This window comes from Schistocerca gregaria, chromosome 10 (genome assembly GCF_023897955.1).
Source record: "Schistocerca gregaria isolate iqSchGreg1 chromosome 10, iqSchGreg1.2, whole genome shotgun sequence".
NCBI lineage: Eukaryota > Metazoa > Arthropoda > Insecta > Orthoptera > Acrididae > Schistocerca > Schistocerca gregaria.
In genome coordinates, this window is record NC_064929.1 from 89,530,479 (window position 1) to 89,549,283 (window position 18,805).

An 18,805-nucleotide genomic window follows, 5' to 3' on the forward strand; every position below is an offset into this window, starting at 1 on the left:
TAACGCATTGACATACGCCGTGCATCTCAAAGGGGGTATACTGAACGCCTATGGAAAGGTATGAAAAAAATTCATTGTATACCTTAATTATAGTTCAATTCTTTTATCTTGGCGGTTCTCGCATGCCCGCCCAGACGAGGGAGATTGCTGCGTTGCCAGCTGTACGCGCCAAGAGAAGCAGCGCCATAGTATAGTATAGTACACATCGCAAACTTAGGTTTAGGGCAAGAGCGCGCAGTTTATGAGGTCATTTTGTCATCACTGCACTGCTCGCCTGTGCAGACACACGGTGTTCCGAATGCTTTGACACACTAATCATTCGATTTCACAAAAACTATTTGGCGCAAGAATTTGATTTTTACACATCTTCTTTACTGATGCCTTCCTCCCATGCCGGCCAGAGTGGCCGTGCGGTTCTAGGCGCTACAGTCTGGTACCGAGCGAGCGCTACGGTCGCAGGTTCAAATCCTGCCTCGGGAATGGATGTGTGTGATGTCCTTAAGTTAGTTAGGTTTAATTAGCTCTAAGTTCTAGGCGACTGATGATCTCAGAATGTAAGTCGCATAGGGCTCAGAGCCATTTGGACCATTTTAACTTTTCCTCCTCCCTCCCGCCCCCCCCCCCCCTCCCTAAGTGACTTAATTTTGATTCATGTCCAATGCAGTTATTGTGCAGCAATAAATATAGTAAACCATTGCACGAAATGTTGAAGAGTTTGCAGAGGTAAAAGTCCATAGCGTAATATTTTCCGTATGATCGATTTTAGTTGCAACAATGTTGAGAAAGAAATGTGGACAAGATACATAAATTTCATATAACATTTACTGTATAACAATATCTCATTCAATTTAAGTACCAGATAGGTGTCGTATGTAATATTGAGAAATATTCCGTCTTTCGCGACTGTAATAAAAGTTTTATTTACACTGGGTGCGTTGGGCTTTATTTTAAATCACTTCAATCAATGAGAAGGAAGTAGACAAAATACATTAAACAAAACTGTGGACAAAAGCATATCCCCAGTTAAAATGAACACCCTTAATAACATAAACAGGCATCGGGCATGGATGTGTGTGATGTCCTTAGGTTAGTTTGGTTTAATTAGTTCTAAGTTCCAGGCGACTGATGGCCTCAGAAGTTAAGTCGCATAGTGCTCAGATCCATTTTATAACGTAAACAGTGTTTATACATTGGGAAATATTCCATGTTTAGCGACTGTAATAAAACTTTTATTTATAATACAGTCATTTCGTTTTTTTCCAAAACGTTCTGATTAAAATAAAGTTTGGGAACTACACAAAACTGAAATATGGACTTAATAAAACTGAAATATATTGTCAGTGAGGCGCAGTGAGCAAACAATTTGTGTTTGTCACAACAGACAGCAAATACTTGCCAAAACATAGATCAGTCGACGAAAACATTGAATATGATGTTGGCAAAGGAGCGAAGCGAGGAATTGCGTCAGACAATCAAGTAGCTCGGCAATGTACGATCCTAAATTCTGCTCTAAATAATACCTTTATTACAGTCGCAAAAGAATATACCTCAATATGAATAGTAAAACAGCGACTGGAGGAGAGAAGATATACAAACGAAATAGATAACATGAATATTATATGTGTGCCTTTTCATTGTTTTTAATTGCTGTGAAGAGAAATATTGGAGGAGAAAATTAGAAAAACCGAGAACTTATGATTATAATGAAGAGACAAAGCAGTAGAAATTTCAGAAAATTACGTTCAAACGAATATAACTAATGAAGTAAGACACTTCGATATTGTTTTTAAATAAAGAAAATATTAAGCTCGGAAAAAGGTTTGAACTTTTTTTTCTGTTGTGTTTGGTCGTTGCGGACGTCTGATGACATGACGTCCGTTCAAGTTCGTTGTTGATCCTTTCACTCAGTTTTTTTATTACAGAGGACACCCAGCACTCTGACCGTACCGGCAACTAAGAACCTTTTGCTGAGCAGCCAAACAGCTTCACCATTACGCTAACACAGCCTGCTGTTGAATAGCTCTCGTGGAGGACTTTAAAATGTCACGCAAAATACCGACAAACACTGTTCGTATGACTATGAATTACTAACAATGAATTACAACAGGAAGTAAACAACTACCGCTGTTCTTTATTGCGAACATACGGTTAGTGAGAACGATACAAACACCTTTCCTTGCTATCACCTGAATAAGGAGGCTTATTGCTTGTTTGGCTTAATTAATTAATAGTATATGAAGCAACTGGTATAAAGAATGCTTTTTCCAAACTTTCTATAGAAGTAAGACTGCTGTGTGTGGTGTGGGTACTGTAAGACCTTCGGTACAGACACCATCAGATTATTTGACTTGTCGCTCTAACGAAGTAGGCGAGTGTCAGCTATATGTCTTGTGGTCTTATCGTGCCGTGTTTGTCTTCTGCCATTAGGTCATACGATAGAAATGCCACTTGCACGCTTAGAGTAGCAGATTGACGGTGACCAACTTTAAACAGAACTTGATTAATTTTCACACACATTTATTAAAATAATAACAAGCATAAAAATTACGTAACTTGGTTCTGGATGCTATTTAGAATTGGCAATCTGAAGTTCGTTTGGTATTGGTACCTTAATCTTATTCTCACATATATCTCCTATACATTTACCTTCATGGGTATGTACAGGGATATGGTAATCTTATTAGGTGCAGACTGAAACTTGACTAGTACAGACAAATGTAGATCTCCTACAGACTGTTGCAGACTGACTAATCGGAGGTCTGTACACTCATTATAATACATCGCGCATTCACGTATTACTGCGCGAGTGTGATCCACGAGGAGAAAAGGTTCTACATTAGCAGCAATCTCATTGGCTGCGTTACATATTAATACGAGAACTGGCGGAAGCAGAATTTGGTCCGTCTCTAAGGCAGCGCCATCTCGTAGTGCAGAGACGGACGAGCGCTGCGCCTGCGCTGTTGTGCTTAGCGGGGCGCGCTCTAGTGGGAAAGTTGTGTATGCGCTGACTACGCTATCGAAACACTGCTTTTGTTCAGTTACTTTATTTATGACTGAACGTTTCTAAAGCTGAAGACACTCGTCCGTGCTCTGCACTGCAGTCGAGCTGTGGCAACGCCGTTCTCTGTTCATTGGCTGACTGTGTTTTGTGACGTCAGATGGGCAGAATGAACCTAAACTCGGCCCCCGTCGTAAATGACGCGCACTATAGTTTCAGAAGTACAGACGTGCCAAATCGGACGATTCTCTCGATGCCGCCTGCGTTCCGTGTGGTAAACGACAGCGTGGAACTGTGTCGAAGGCGAGTCGCGTTCGCTGGTCGGCAGTCTGACTGTGAGATTCCGGAGAAAAGCGCAGCTGTCAGTTTCCGCAGAAGGCCGCTCTGTGGCACACTTGACGAGGGGGAGGCGGGCAGAATGGCGCAATCAGCCGCCTCCGACCACCACTCACGCTGCTGAGCCTGGCTCCTGCCGCCTGCCTTTGTCAGTCGCCGGTCCCTACTTTGGGGAAACTCACACACTCATTCCGCGCCGGCGGCCGGCGCATTTTTCAGGGCGGCGAACAAGCATCACCTTCAGTCTGTCCGAGGAGGGGGTGGGGGAGGGGGGGTGTGTGACGTCTTCATCTGCTCGCCTCGCCGCCTACCTGCGCTGTCGGCCCGCCAGCCACCTGTGTGTGGGTGGGGCTGTGGGGCTGGCCTGTATACCTGCGCCGCTCCCCTATTGCCCCGTAGCGCCGCGGAGTTCGTTAGCGATCCGTTCTGGACGCCAGCCGCAAAGGGGGAGGTGTGCGCTGGCGCTTCGAGTTGGCAGCCTGCGTCAGCCGCCATTCTCGTATAGCCACAGTCTAACGTAACAGTCGCGACACTTCGCCTCGATTGTGTTGCCTGCAGTGGCAGCAGCGCCCCAAGCGGGCAGTAAGTTAAACTGCGAGATCGGCGCGATCGGGAAAGCGAATAGTGGTTGTTTACTTTGATTTATACAATGGTTTTTAGCGCAATAAATTGCAGCAACAACAGGTAGAAGACACCACAGGTGTCTTTTTTTAGGTTTCATAAGGATCATGAGAGGTATATAGCATCCTGTTACTAAACTGTATCGTCAGGATTCACTTGCAAATTATACAGGGTGTTAGAACAACGTACGGCCAAACTTTCAGAAAACATTCCTCACACTCAAAGAAAGAAAATATGTTATGTGGACATTACTTCTCTTCAAATCACATTAATCATGGAATGGAAACACACAGCAACAGAACGTACCAGCGTGACTTCAAACACTTTGTTACAGGAAATGTTCAAAATGTCCTCCGTTAGCGAGGATACATGCGTCCACCGTCCGTCGCATGGAATCCCTGATGCGCTGATGCAGCCCTGGAGAATGGCGTATTGTATCACAGCCGTCCACAATACGAGCACGATAAGTCTCTACATTTGGTACCGGGGTTGCGTAGACACGAGCTTTCAAACGCCTCCATAAACGAAAGTCAACAGCGTTGAGGTCAGGAGAGCGTGGAGGCCACGAAATTGGTCCGCTTCTACAAATCCATCGGTCACCGAATTTGTTGTTGAGAAGCGTACGAACACTTCGACTGAAATGTGCAGGAGCTCCATCGTGCACGAACCACATGTTGTGTCGTACTTGTAAAGGCACCTGTTCTAGCAGCACAGGTAGAGTATCCCGTATCAAATCGTGATAACGTGCTCCATTCAGCGTAGGTGGAACAACATGGGGCCCAATCAAGACATCAGCAACACTGCATGTCCAAACGTTCACAGAAAATCTGTGTTGATGACGTGATTGCACAATTGCGTGCGGATTCTCGTCAGCCCACACATGTCGATTGTGAAAATTTACAATTTGATCACGTCGGAATGAAGCCTCATCCGTAAAGAGATCATTTGCACTGAAATGAGGATTGACACATTGTCGGATGAACCATTCGCAGAAGTGTACCCGTGGAGGCCAATTAGCTGCTGATAGTACCTGCACACGCTGTACACGGTACGGAAACAACTGGTTCTCCCGTAGCACTCTCCATACAGTGACGTGGTCAACGTTACCTTGTACAGCAGCAACTTCTCTGACGCTGACATTAGGGTTATCGTCAACCGCACGAAGAATTGCCTCGTCCATTGCAGGTGTCCTCGTCGTTCTAGGTCTTCCCCAGTCGCGAGTCATAGGCTGGAATGTTCCGTGCTCCCTAAGACGCCGATCAATTGCTTCGAACGTCTTCCTGTCGGGACACCTTCGTTCTGGAAATCTGTCTCGATACAAACGTACCGCGCCACGGCTATTGCCCCGTGCTAATCCGTACACCAAATGGGCATCTCCCAACTCCGCATTTGTAAACATTGCACTGACTGCAAAACCTCGTTCGTGGTGAACACTAACCTGTTGATGCTACGTACTGATGTGCTCGATGCTAGTACTGTAGAGCAATGAGTCGCATGTCAACACAAGCACCTTCCTTCAATTGGGCCAACTGGCGGAGAATTGAGGAATTACAATACATACTGACGAAACTAAAATGAGCTCTAACATGGAAATTAAGCGTTTCCGGACACATATGCACATAACATATTTTCTTTCGTTGTGTGTGAGGAATGTTTCCTTGAAAGTTTGGCCGTACCTTTTTGTAACACCCTGTATACCATCATGTTACTAAACTGTATCGTCATTATTTACTTGCAAATTATATGTGTATAAATGATGAATGTTTCGTTTTAGGAGCAGAAAATGGCCAGTTAATAGCAGACTAGAAGATCTTATGAAGAAAGACCCAGTTTACCTGTATAATAATATTAGGTTTTGTTCGCTACATATCGAACAAAACCAGTTCATGAACGTAGACAACAACAAACTCGTGTGAAATGCGGTAGCCACACTGTTTGACATCCCAAATAATCCATCTCAACTGACGATGAAGAGGAAACTGTCACAAAGATTCGACATTCCATCTAAAGCTGTAAAACAGTCCTATGACACAGAAGCAGCCAATTCAGCTCCCCATGTGTGAGTGCCTGATCCGTGTGAGTCGTCAACACAGACCTGCTTTGACGATGAAGTGGTTAGCTTAAGTGTCTTACGAAAGCGTAATGTTTGGTATGTATTTCATTCACTTCTGTTGTTAGTCACTTAATTCTCCTTGCTTCCTTCATGTGATGACATTATTTTGTTAGCTCCTTGTTCACTGACAGATTGTTTGAAAATTATTCAAATATTTGGTTTTGCGTGAAATGTAACGTAATAAGCTCATTATAATGTTTTCCACATATTTCACCCACTATTTGGCAGTTGCTTGTCGCACTTAGCATGATATGAAGATGAAGGTCGTACTTGTGACAACAGGCGACTGCAATGACGCACACAGTAGGCCTACAGAACGATAACTGAGCTGTCGATCGCTTTTGCATAGTAGGCCTACAGAACGATAACTGAGCTGTCGATCGCTATTGCATGTAGAGGTACATGTCTCTGCTTCTTACGTGTGAATCTGTGTGTTTATATTCTTTTGATATCAACTAGGTAAGGTACAATTCTATCCGTCGTTACAAATGTTTCTTCGCGAATGTGTTGTAGCTTGCCACTCAATTTATGGTTTTTGTCCATACTTGCGCTTATTTTACAATCATTTTAAGAAACATATCTGTCTTCTGATACTATACAAACTCTTGGAGGCAAGAAAATAACACAGATATTTCGTAAATTACGTAGGAAAACAAACATGCTTACGACGCGTCTGACGTTCATCTTGCTCGCCGCTTGGAGCGCTAGTGTCGCTCCATCTGTCAAACGGTAGCAACTTTTACAGCAGTGAGTGTCGCGGCTGTTACGTTAGGCTGTGGTACAACACAGACTCTACACCCGGAACGAGGCGCCAAATCAACTGCGGGATATCGAGCACTGGAGCATCGTGCAGAAGTGTTGCCACATCTGGTTACAATGAAGCGCCAAAGAAACCGGTACCGGTATGCGTATTCAAATGCATAGATGTGCGGTTGGCAACGCCTATATAAGATACCGTCAGCATATGGATGCCTTCCGGCTAAATAATTTTGATAAATCCACCTTTGCAATGCACCTAAAAGACCATGGTCACTCAGCCATAGCCATTACAGAAAACCTACAAATACTACACACTGTGAGCAAAGGAAAGAAAACGAATCTGCTCGAAGAGCTAGAAGTTTATATGCACAGCTCGGACTCACCAGACCTTGTTCTACAACGAACAAGTGAAACTTGCAAACCAATCCCATCTTCGCATATTTAATGAAATATTCAGAAACAGAAAATAATTACCCTGTGATAGAATAACAAAGTAATATCCTATAGAAATTCAATGTAGCAGTCACACAACAGCCCAAGTGTCATTATCGTAATCTGTAACAGTCATATTGTAAGCACAAGCTGTAACTGGCATTGTATAATGTGTAATAGCTTTCAAAATTTCATGTGAGTAACATTATAGTACCTCCTAGATCTAATTTCTCTGATAACAGTTTGGCTCAAAACAGCTCTAGCTGTCATTTTTTAATCTGTAGTAGCTTTGAGTAATATCATATATATAACAACATTGTACTTCCTAGATCTAAACATTCCGAAAAAGAAAAAAAATCATAATGTGTATCAAGAAACGTCGCAGTCTATAATAGCTTTTTAAATTTCTATTTATGCAACACCCCCGCACTTTCTGTGGCTAAGTTCTTTCACAATAACCTACAAGTTTCTGTATGAGCATCTTTACATCTGCTACATCTAAGTTCTTGGACCACAGGCCACATGTTTGTATGTAAACACAGTGCATTTCACGAGTGCACATCACAATAGTGTAGTATGGAGCTGTACTTGATGAAACTGATACATGGACGTGAAAATGAGCATACGTGTGCAACTAAGTGCCAAAACTATCACCACAGCGTAACTATGATAATGGTGCTTCATCTTTATGTAAGTACACATATATTTTCGTCAAATGTCTTAGCACGTACAATTGTCCCACTTTTATCTGTGTATTCACCAGCATATAATTTTTTTGTATTTATGCAGTGCTCTCCAAAAGTACAAACATGTACATGAATGTATGAACACCAGAAAATGGGCGCAAGCCCGAAACATGTCGTGAGACAAATAAATAACCTTTTATTGTGATTGGCAGCGGATATTTTTCTACACCCCACAAAGGAACAGTCACGGAGCTCGACAGCATCCACTATTGATAAAATTCATAAAACAGTGTCTGGCGCAGTTGTTAGAACGGTTGCTGCTTCTGCAATGGCAGGCCATCCAGATTTAAGTGAGTATGAACGTGGTGTTACAGTCGGCGCACGAGCGATGGCACACAGCATCGCAGAGGTAGCGATGAAATGGGGAGTTTCCCGTACGATCACTTCACGATTGTACCGTGATTATCAGGAATCCGGTTAATACCCCTCGTAGTCTTACTGATTTATATTCAGCCGTGCAGGATTCATGGCGTCGGTTCCCTCCAGCACTACTTCAGACATTACTCTAGTCCATCCCACGTCGCGTTACGGCACTTGTGAGTGCTCGCCGGGGCCCTACACGGTATTAGTTTCTTTGGCAAGTTTACCCGAGCATTCTACACAGAAAGTGCTTCATCTGCGCCTGCTGATGTTATTTTATGCAACCCGCAATGCCTTCAAAGCCCACGCACTAGATTTCCATTTTCTTCCCGCATGCAAACTATTAGTCCTACAGAAAAAAAAATGGATAGGACATTTCCCTCAGCATCACCCGACTTAATTCGACTAAATTGGTGATCACTTGATGCCTCAGAACATGTCCTACCAACCGATGCCTTCTTCTCGTCAAGTTGTGCCACAAACTTCTCCCCAATCCTATTCAATACCTCCTCGTTAGTTAAGTGATCTACCCATCTAATCTTCAGCATTCTTCTGTAGTACCACATTTCGAAAGCTTCTTGTCCAAACTAATTATTGTCCATCTTTCACTTCCATACATGGCTACACTCCATACAAATACTTTCAGAAACGACATCCTGACACTTAAATCTATACTCGATGTTAACAAATTTCTGTTCTTCAGAAACGCTTTCCTTGCCATTTCCAGTCTACATTTTATATCCTCTCTACTTCGACCATCATCACTTATTTTGCTCCCCAAATAGCAAAGCACCTTTACTACTTTAAGTGTCTCACTTCCTAATCTAATTCCCTCAGCATCACCTGACTTAATTCCACTACATTCCATTATCCTCGTTTTGCTTTTGTTCATGTTCATCTTATACCCTCCTTTCAAGACACTGTCCATTCCGTTCAACTGCTCTTCCAAGTCCTTTGCTGTCTCTGACAGAATTACAATGTCATCGGCGAACCTCAAAGTTTTTATTACTTCTCCCTGGATTTTAATACCTACACCGAATTTTTCTTTTGTTTCCTTTACTGCTTGCTAAATATACAGATTGAATAACATCGGGGAGAGGCTACAACCCTGTCTTACTCCCTTCCCAACCACTGCTTTCCTTTCATGCCCCTCGACTCTAATAACTGCCATCTGGTTTCTGGACAAATTGTAAATAGCCTTTCGCTTCCTGTATTTTACCCCTGCCACCTTTAGAATTTGAAAGAGAGTATTCCAGTCAACATTGTCAAAAGCTTTCTCTAAGTCTACAAATGCTAGAAACGTAGGTTTGCCCTTCCTTAATCTAGCTTCTAAGATAAGTCGTAAGTTCAGTATTGCCTCACGTGTTCCAGTATTTCTACGGAATCCAAACTGATCTTCCCCGAGGTCGGCTTCTACTAGTTTTTCCATTCGTCTGTAAAGAATTCGTGTTAGTATTTTGCAGCTGTGGCTTATTAGACTGATTGTTCGGTAATTTTCACATCTGTCAACACCTGCTTTGGAATTATTATGTTCTTCTTGAAGTCTGAGGTTATTTCGCCTGTTTCCTACACCTTGCTCACCAGACGGTAGAGTTTTGCCAGCACTGGCTCTCCCAAGGCCGTCAGTAGTTCCAATGGAATGATGTCTACTCCGGGGGCCTTGTTTCGACTCAGGTCTTTCAGTGCTATGTCTCAAACTCTTCACGCAGTATCGTATCTCCCATTTCATCTTCATCTACACCCTCTTCAATTTCCATAATATTGTCCTGAAGTACATCGCCCTTGTATAGACACTCTATATACCTCTTCCACCTTTCTATCTTTCCCTTCTTTGCTTAGATCTGGGTTTCCATCTGAGCTCTTGATGTTCATACAAGTGGTTCTCTTATCTCCAAAGGTCTCTTTAATTTTCCTGCAGGCAGTATCTATCTTACCCCTAGTGAGATAAGCCTCTACATCCTTACATTTGTCCTCTAGCCATCCCTGTTTAGCCATTTTGCACTTCCTGTCGATCTCATTTTTGAGACGTTTGTTTTCCTTTTTGTCTGCTCCATTTACTGGATTTTTATATTTTCTCCTTTCATCAATTAAATTTAATATTTCTTCTATCACCCAAGGATTTCTACTAGCCCTCGTCTTTTTACCTACTTGATCCTCTGCTGCCTTCACTACTTCATCCCTCAAAGCTACCCTTCTTCTTCTACTGTATTTCTTTCCCCCATTCCTGTCACTTGTTCGCTTATGCTCTCCCTGAAACTCTGTACCACCTCTTGTTCTTTCAGTTTATCCAGGTCCCATCTCCTTAAAGTCCCACCTTTTTGCAGTTTCTTCAGTTTTAATTTACAGGTCATAGCCAATAGATTGTGGTCAGAGTCCACATCTGCCCCTGGAAATGTCTTACAATTTAAAACTTGGTTCCTAAATCTCTGTCTTACCATTATATAATCTATCTGATACCTTTTAGTATCTCCAGGGTTCTTCCATGCATACAACCTTCTTTCATGATTCTTAAACCAAGTGTTAGCTATGATGAAGTTGTGCTCTGTGCAAAATTCTACCAGGCGGGTTCCTGTTTCATTTCTCTCCCCCAATCCATATTCACCTACTACGTTTCCTTCTCTCCCTTTCCCTACAACCGAATTCCAGTCACCCATGACTATTAAATTTTCGTCACCCTTCACTATCTGAATAATTTCTTTTATTTCATCATACATTTCTTCAATTTCTTCCTCATTTGCAGAGCTAGTTGGCATATAAACTTGTACTATTGTAGTAGGTGTGGGCTTCGTATCTATCTTGGCCACAATAATGCGTTCATTTTCCTGTTTGTAGTAGCTTACCCGCATTTCTACTTTTCTATTCATTATTAAACTTACTCGTGCATTACCCCTATTTGATTTTGTGTTTATAACCCTGTAGTCACCTGACCAGAAGTCTTGTTCCTCCTGCCACCGAACTTCACTAATTCCCACTATATCTAACTTTAACTTATCCATTTCCCTTTTTAAATTTTCTTACCTACCTGCCCGATTGAGTGATCTGACATTCCACGCTCCGATCCGTAGAACGCCAGTTTTCTTTCTCCTGATAACGACATCCTCTTGAGTAGTCCCCGCCCGGAGATCCGAATGGGGGACTATTTTCCTTTGTAATATTTTACCCAACAGGACGCCATTATCATTTAATGATACAGTAAAGCTGCATGCTCTCGGGAAAAATTACGGCCGTAGTTTCCCCTTGCTTTCAGCCGTTCGCAGTACCAGCACAGCAAGACCGTTTTGGTTAGTGTTACAAGGCCAGTTCAGTCAATCATCCAGACTGTTGCCCCTGCAACTACAGAAAAGGCTGCTGCCCCTCTTCAGGAACCACACATTTGTCTGGCCTCTCAACAGATACCCCTCCGTTGTCGTTGCACGTACGGTACGGGGAGGGGCGTTGAACACTATTAAGGTAAATACATTGTTTTTTTCTCTATCAAAATTTTTCGTTTGCTAACTATGCCTATCAGTAGTTAGTGCCTTCAGTAGTTTGAATCTTTTATTCTTTTATTTAGCTGGCAGTAGTGGCGCTCGCTGTATTGAGTAGTTCGAGTAACGGAGATTTTTGTGAGGTAAGAAATTTGTGAAAGGTATAGGTTAATTTTGTGAGGCCATTCTCTTGTAAGGATTATTAAAAGTCAGATTGCGTTGCGCTAAAAAATATTGTGTGTCAGTTTAAGCATAGTCATGTATAATTTTTCTAAGGGGACGTTACAGTTTTAGTTTTCTATCATTAGAATAAGTACAGCTTTTCACAAATGTACCTTTACTTTTTGAATTCCCCTCGTATACCGGTATGTAGATGATTTTGTAAATAAGCTTTACCTATAATGTACTTTTGAAGATATAACAAGGGATAGCTTTTCTGATAGTGCTTGCGCAGTTTTGGCATCAACAGCTATTTACAAATAACTGTTTAACCATGGGTAACGCCACGGTCCAAGCTAGTAACATATATAATTATACTGACCCCCTAAGACTTTCCCCCCCCCCCCCCCCCCTCCACTGGTAAAAGCACAAATAGAACACTGTATTGCTGTAATAGGGGTGATGCCGAGAGATACCTGAGAGATGGTCACCCAAATAGTGAGTTCCAGAGCAGAGCGTGGCGGCTGGGTGAAGATGACACGGCAGCGTGTTTTGGGGGCAGAAAGCGAGACGTGTTAGGGTACGCCACCTCGCCAGCCCCGGAGACAAAAAACCGGAGGGTGGGCAGGAGTGGAGTCCCATGGCCAGGGGCGTTGTTTGCGGCTCGGCCCGTCCCTCCAGATAATTGCTGGCCTCGTTAGTCGGCTTGTTTGTAGTCCGCACCCACCCCAGGCTACAAAGACGCGCGCCCTTTCGCGCTCCTGCCGCCCCCTGAAGCCTTCTGAATGCCCACCTCGCCGTCTCCCAACTGCTCGGGGGTAGCCACCCTATCCCACCCCACACCACCCACTGCTCCTCCCACTGCCAGTCGCAGACTGTGGGGAGCTCGCAAGTCTGTCCGTGGCGACTTCCCCACGGAGTTTTCAGAAACGCGTATTAGCTCCGCAATGGGATCTTCACTGCAACCTAAAGCCGTCGGCATACGGGCCGTGCTGTCGAACGTCAACGTTGATCGTGCCAAGTTCAGCGTGCTGCTGAAGGCTCAGGAACGATGCGACTTGCGCATACGGTACGTTCCGCCCAATGTCGTATACGCTATCGCAACGCACTCCAGCGGCAGTTGCGGGATGTTTCTAACTCGTAAATCGCGCTGTTTGCTAAACGGGCGCCCGTAAAATTCCCACATTAACTATATCGAAACGCGCATTTCTTCCTACGCTATTCACGTTGATCTATATGTAATAGCCGACCGTGGTGGCCACGCGGTTCTAGGCGTTGCAGTCCGGAACCGCGGGACTGCTACGATCGCAAGGTTCGAATCCTGCCTCGCGCATGGATGTGTGTGATGTCCTCAGGTTAGTTAGGTTTAAGTAGTTCTAAGTTCTACGGGACTGATGACCTCAGATGTTAAGTCCCATAGTGCTCAGAGCCATTTGAACCATTTATATGTAATACACATAAATAAAAACTTCAGTATCGATGTACATGTTTTAAGGCGATAAGCAAAGTGCCATGTCCAATAAGTAAGGATGCAGGCAACAGTGCGATACAAATTTGGTCTCCTCATAAGGTAAGCATTATTTCACCATTCACATATTTTAGTAAAACCCTAAGGTCATTCTAACTTGGTCACTGTCCCTAGACAGTAGCAGAATTTTTGCAGTATGTGAACTACGAATGGCCGGCCGCGGTGGTCTCGCGGTTCTAGGCGCGCAGTCCGGAACCGTGCGACTGCTACGGTCGCAGGTTCGAATCCTGCCTCGGGCATGGATGTGTGTGATGTCCTTAGGTTAGTTAGGTTTAAGTAGTTCTAAGTTCTAAGGGACTAATGACCACAGCAGTTGAGTCCCATAGTGCTCAGAGCCATTTTTTTTGAACTACGAATCGTGAAAGAAAAAGGAGCAAAATATCGTTATACAAGTAGCGCAAGCTGTCCTGTAGATTAAGCCAAGCGAACAAGAACATTCTAAAAAAAGATGAACTTTTATTTACATAACATCAAATACTACAGTATATACTTTTTTTTTAAACCTCATTTTGTTTGTTTCCGTTCATTGCATTTGCTCGGGGCGGACGTCGTAAGACACCCGTTTCAGTTCGTCGTCGATTTGTTCTTTTCTTACAGAGGGCAGCTAACCCTATGACCCAACACGCTGAGTTACCATGCCGGCACGCTTAAGTGACAACAAACATAGTTCGGCCAATCCCATCATGTTGCCACTTGCTAAAAGCCTTACTCAAAGCTACACTCCTGGAAATGGAACAAAGAACACATTGACACCGGTGTGTCAGACCCACCATACTTGCTCCGGACACTGCGAGAGGGCTGTACAAGCAATGATCACACGCACGGCACAGCGGACACACCAGGAACCGCGGTGTTGGCCGTCCAATGGCGCTAGCTGCGCAGCATTTGTGCACCGCCGCCGTCAGTGTCAGCCAGTTTGCCGTGGCATACGGAGCTCCATCGCAGTCTTTAACACTGGTAGCATGCCACGACAGCGTGGACGTGAACCGTATGTGCAGTTGACGGACTTTGAGCGAGGGCGTATAGTGGGCATGCGGGAGGCCGGGTGGACGTACCGCCGAATTGCTCAACACGTGGGGCGTGAGGTCTCCACAGTACATCGATGTTGTCGCCAGTGGTCAGCGGAAGGTGCACGTGCCCGTCGACCTGGGACCAGACCGCAGCGACGCACGGATGCACGCCAAGACCGTAGGATCCTACGCAGTGCCGTAGGGGACCGCACCGCCACTTCCCAGCAAATTAGGGACACTGTTGCTCCTGGGGTATCGGCGAGGACCATTCGCAACCGTCTCCATGAAGCTGGGCTACGGTCCCGCACACCGTTAGGCCGTCTTCCGCTCACGCCCCAACATCGTGCAGCCCGCCTCCAGTGGTGTCGCGACAGGCGTGAATGGAGGGACGAATGGAGACGAGGGGACACTGAATAGTGCACGGTATATCCAAACCGTCATCGAACCCATCGTTCTACCATTCCTAGACCGGCAAGGGAACTTGCTGTTCCAACAGGACAATGCACGTCCGCATGTATCCCGTGCCACCCAACGTGCTCTAGAAGGTGTAAGTCAACTACCCTGGCCAGCAAGATCTCCGGATCTGTCCCCCATTGAGCATGTTTGGGACTGGATGAAGCGTCGTCTCACGCGGTCTGCACGTCCAGCACGAACGCTGGTCCAACTGAGGCGCCAGGTGGAAATGGCATGGCAAGCCGTTCCACAGGACTACATCCAGCATCTCTACGATCGTCTCCATGGGAGAATAGCAGCCTGCATTGCTGCGAAAGGTGGATATACACTGTACTAGTGCCGACATTGTGCATGCTCTGTTGCCTGTGTCTATGTGCCTGTGATTCTGTCAGTGTGATCATGTGATGTATCTGAACCCAGGAATGTGTCAATAAAGTTTCCCCTTCCTGGGACAATGAATTCACGGTGTTCTTATTTCAATTTCCAGGAGTGTATGTTGCTAATTTAAATTTAATTATAATAAATTGTAGCATGAACAATGCATTTTTTGTGTATCCCCAGCATGTCATTGCCTTCAAATGTCATACTTTCACAACACGCAACTTATAATAATACTTTTGCCACGAATTTTATTGCAACGAATCATACAATTATAACGGGTTTTCCAGCTATTCTCAATTTGTTGGTGCTCAGAAACGGCATATATATGTATAGGCTTGATATGAATGGCAATATGGCGCCTCACAACTCTGTGCTAAAGGGAGATGACGGATGGCGTGCATGTGACGTAGGGGGCGTGGTGCCATCTCATTGGTCAACGCTCAGACGTACGCCCGGAATATCTGACATGCCAGATACTGCCCTGCACGTTCGGAAAGACTCCCGAACGTGCTATTCCACGCTATGACGTCAGAAACTCGGCACGCTCAACGCTCTGATGCACGGTGTGTGTGCCGACAGCTTAACGTGGTTCATTACCTCCAGTACGAAAGTAAGCAGAAATTGTAATCTTCCACTCCCTCTCACTACGATGGTTGTTGTTCTTGTGGTGTCACCGCCAGACACCACACTTGCTAGGTGGTAGCCTTTAAATCGGCCGCGGTCCGTTGGTATACGTCGGACCTGCGTGTCGCCACTATCAGTGATTGCAGACCGAGCGCCGCCACACGGCAGGTCTAGAGTGACTCCCTAGCACTCGCCCCAGTTGTACAGCCGACTTTGCTAGCGATGGTTCACTGACAAAATACGCTCTCATTTGCCGAGACGATAGTTAGCATAGCCTTCAGCTACCACCTAGCAAAGCGCCATATTCAGTTACTATTGATATTATGAATCATGTACCGTCAAGAGCGACGTTCATCATTCATGGATTAAAGTTAAGTATTCCACCAGCTACGTCCGTTTTTCTAAATTCTAATTTCCTTGTCCTGTTCCAGACCTCACGCCAGCCTGCGTGAGCTAAATCGCGTGCCTTTCGGCCTCCTCTAGTAACACGGTGTTGGCACTCCTGCCAACCACAACATTGGCGACGAGGCACAACCGCGTTCTTATCGATATTGCCCTGATTTACTTGTGTAATGGCTTCGCCACAATCTCCAGTTGTACTGTCCGAATTTTATCTCTTACAGAATCAGCAGACGCAGGCCTTACTGGATGCCCTTGGACAGCTCGTCCAGGGTCAACGTGCGATGCAAAACGATGCGGCAGCAGCCGCTTCACCGCTAACGCAGCCACAACACGCTGTTGCACCCACTTTTCGACCTTTTGATGCTGCACTGGAAAGCTGGACGGAGTGGTCACGCCAATTTGGATTCCATCTCGGCGCCTACAGGATTCAAGGTAACGAGCGGCAGCCTTTTCTCCTTTCATCCGTCGGGGTACAAACGTACCGTGTGATAATTAAATTATTTCCCCGACGGGACGTAGCAACTCTGTCCTACGAAGAAATTTTGTCTGCATTAGATGCATATTTCAAAGAATCAGTGAATGTAGTAGCCAAACGATATACCTTCTTTCGTGCAAAACCTACCGCAGGTCAGACTAATCGCGAGTGGGTTGCAATCGTGCAAGGCCTTACTATGGATTGTGCTTTTGAGTGTCAATGTGGACTCCCTTATTCAGATACTATGGTACGTGATGCAATTGCACAGAACATTTCTGATGTTCGTATAAGGGAAAAGATTTTGAAACTAGTAAATCCCTCCCTTCAACAAGTGATGGACATATTGGATCGGCAGGACACACTTGACTTTGCTCAGGAATCGTTTGAAACTTCGCCAGCAGTGTGTCAGGTTCACCGGCCCGCCGGGCGAGCTGCACGGAGCAGTAAACAGCCCTCGCGCCCGGCCGCACCCCGGGCTCTCAGCCACGTGTGCCGCGCCAGCAAGCAAATCCAGTGCTCAAATCATGCCCACAGTGCTCTACTAGACATTCGCGTGAGAATTCCCCGTCACGCCGAGCTATTTGCTTTTACTGTAATAGAAAAAGGACATGTTCAGAGTGTTTGCCAGAAAAAGCTCAGATCGGAAGCTCAAAACCGTTCCAGGCCCTTTGCTTCGCGCCGGAATCGGAATCGAACCAAGGATATTCTGGCCCGTGCGACTGCTACGGTCGCAGGTTCGAATCCTGCCTCGGGCATGGATGTGTGTGATGTCCTTAGGTTAGTTAGGTTTAAGTAGTTCTAAGTTCTAGGGGACTGATGATCACAGCAGTTGAGTCCCATAGTGCTCAGAGCCATTTGAACCATTTTTTTTTTTTTTTTTTATACTCTGGCTAGCGAAACTTCGCCCATGGAAATTCATGTAGTTCATTCCACTCCGCCCAGTGCCACTCTCTCTAACAGTGACTGTGTTCGTCCCACAAATAGTGTGCGTCGACATCGCCGGAACTCCCGTCAAGTCGTAAGTGATTATGTACCAGTGTCAGTTCACGTTGCACGAGACAGTCGCTCTTGTCGTCAGCAGGACAATAAACTTTTTGTAGACTTGGACATTAACGGCAAAGTGATACCATTCCAGCTCGATACCGGAGCTCCAGTTTCACTGATCAATCAAGACACTTGCATACTGCTGGGAACACCTCCGTTGGGTGCCGCAAATATTAACTAGCTATTCAGGACAAAAGATCCCTGTGTTAGGACAGTGCAGCCTTCTTGCAACTAAATGATCCTGTAACGGAGCGCGCTGCTCTCCGTTGGATCTTCTCCATCTCTTCTATCAACCCTATCTGGTACGGATCCCACACTGTTGAGCAGTATTCAAGCAGTGGGCGAACAAGCGTACTGTAACCTACTTCCTTTGTTTTAGGAGTGCATTTCCTTAGGATTCTTCCAATGAATCTCAGTCTGGCATCTGCTTTACCGACGATAAACTTTATATGATCATTCCATTTTAAATCACTCCTAATGCGTACTCCCAGATAATTTATGGAATTAACTGCTTCCAGTTGCTGACCTGCTATATTGTAGCTAAATGATAAGGGATCTTTGTTTCTATGTATTCGCAGCACATTGCAGTTGTCTACATTGAGATTCAATTGCCATTCCCTGCACCATGAGTCAATTCGCTGCAGATCCTCCTGCATTTCAGTACAATTTTCCATTGTTACAACTTCTCGATATACCACAGCATCATCCGCAAAAAGCCTCAGTGAACTTCCGATGTCATCCACCAGGTCATTTATGTATATTGCGAATAGCAACGGTGGCACGACACACCCCTACGGCACACCTGAAATCACTCTTACTTCGGAAGACTTCTCTCCATTGAGAATGTCATGTTGCGTTCTGTTATCTAGGAACTCTTCAATCCAATCACACAATTGG

The 18,805-nt window shown here is 45.0% G+C and overlaps 1 protein-coding gene across 1 annotated transcript in view; it reads right to left on the reverse strand.

Annotated features, from left to right (window-relative positions):
- LOC126293373 (transcriptional activator cubitus interruptus) overlaps positions 1-18,805 on the reverse strand; it is a 1,766,542-nt gene that overhangs the window by 1,121,319 nt on the left and 626,418 nt on the right. The gene's annotated exons all lie outside the window — the stretch shown is intronic.